Genomic DNA, 1,411 nt, shown 5'->3' on the forward strand with positions numbered 1-1,411 from the left:
ATAATGAAATGTGCTAGTCTTCCACGCTAATAGTGAAATGTGCTAGTCTTCCACGCGAATAGTGAAATGTGCTACTCTTCGTAGGGACCGACGATATGTACATAGATGGTTTCTCAAGTTACATTTACATTTGCGTAGGAAAACTGGATATTTGTAAACTATAGCAAAGTAGCAAAAGGTGATAGAATCTTCCACTAACGCCTAAATTAAAGATAGAACTCTCGACTAATATCTCTGAAAATACCATCCCTGCACCTTGACTTGATGGTCACTTATAGTAATTTAATTAACAGTAAAAACTGATTTTGGTGAAGTTTGAGTCCCTACCGCAATTAAACAGAAGGCCTTCCACTTAGGCTTTATTCAACTTTCGACTACAATCCCTGAACAAATCTATGCCTGCATATTGACCTTAAGGTCTTTTATAGCCATTTATTTAACAATAAAACCTGATTTTGGCACAGCTTTTTGTCATCAATAGCACAATTTTCCAGTATTCCAGGCTAGCAGAAAATACTAAAGGCAGGGTAGTCTACCACTGTTATTGAAGAAAGGAAACAAAGAAGAAAAAGAGCCACACAAAGAGTTGATTAAACAAATTCTTAACCATGGATCACACGATTTGTACATTTGTACAGATTTCTGCATTTTGACAGTTGCAGAGTATGGTGGTTTGGAAATTTTCTAATTGAGCTGAACTCATTCTCGACACAAATTTCTAGACAACACCACTCTGTGGTTGATGAAACTAGATAATCGTTGTATTAAGACCTAAAAATATGTCAAACTTTGTTTATGTACACAACAACAAAATACACATAGCTTTCGGTTTTTTGCTCTGGCGTTATTACCTGTCCAATGTGCCTTGGTGTGATGCTATTCACTGCATTGTGCTTGACCGAAATCCAAGTCTGAAAATAATCCTTTGAATACCACACGCGCTTCAAAAGTAGTCCGATATTTTCATAACGTTTCCATGCCTAGGAATGTTCTTAACAAATTTTGCGGGATAAAAATCCCGAACACAAAGTACAAGGTTAAAAAAAGGGAAAATATTCTACATTCGAGTAAAAAGATCGAAAATACATTACTTATGTATGCCAAACAAAGATGCTGTTTCAGGGCGAACAAATCTAGGATCGTTGAGAAAAGTTTTAAAATTCTCTACCTTTTGTGGAAATAATTGCCAAAATAATTTTTTGCTCCGGATGCGACAGCCATAAATACGGTCACCGTACCTGCAAACGTATGTACATATTTACATGTATTTACATATGTGCATGATTACATACATGATTATATACATATGTATTTCTATACAAGCTATATTTATGAAACTAAACGCTTTGCAAATAAATACGAGTACGAAAGCGCTTTTATGCTTTGGCACATACGATACTCTCTCTTACCC

This window comes from Rhagoletis pomonella, unplaced genomic scaffold, assembly GCF_013731165.1.
Source record: "Rhagoletis pomonella isolate Grant_MI unplaced genomic scaffold, Rhpom_1.0 Rhpom_scaffold_00012, whole genome shotgun sequence".
Taxonomy (NCBI): domain Eukaryota; kingdom Metazoa; phylum Arthropoda; class Insecta; order Diptera; family Tephritidae; genus Rhagoletis; species Rhagoletis pomonella.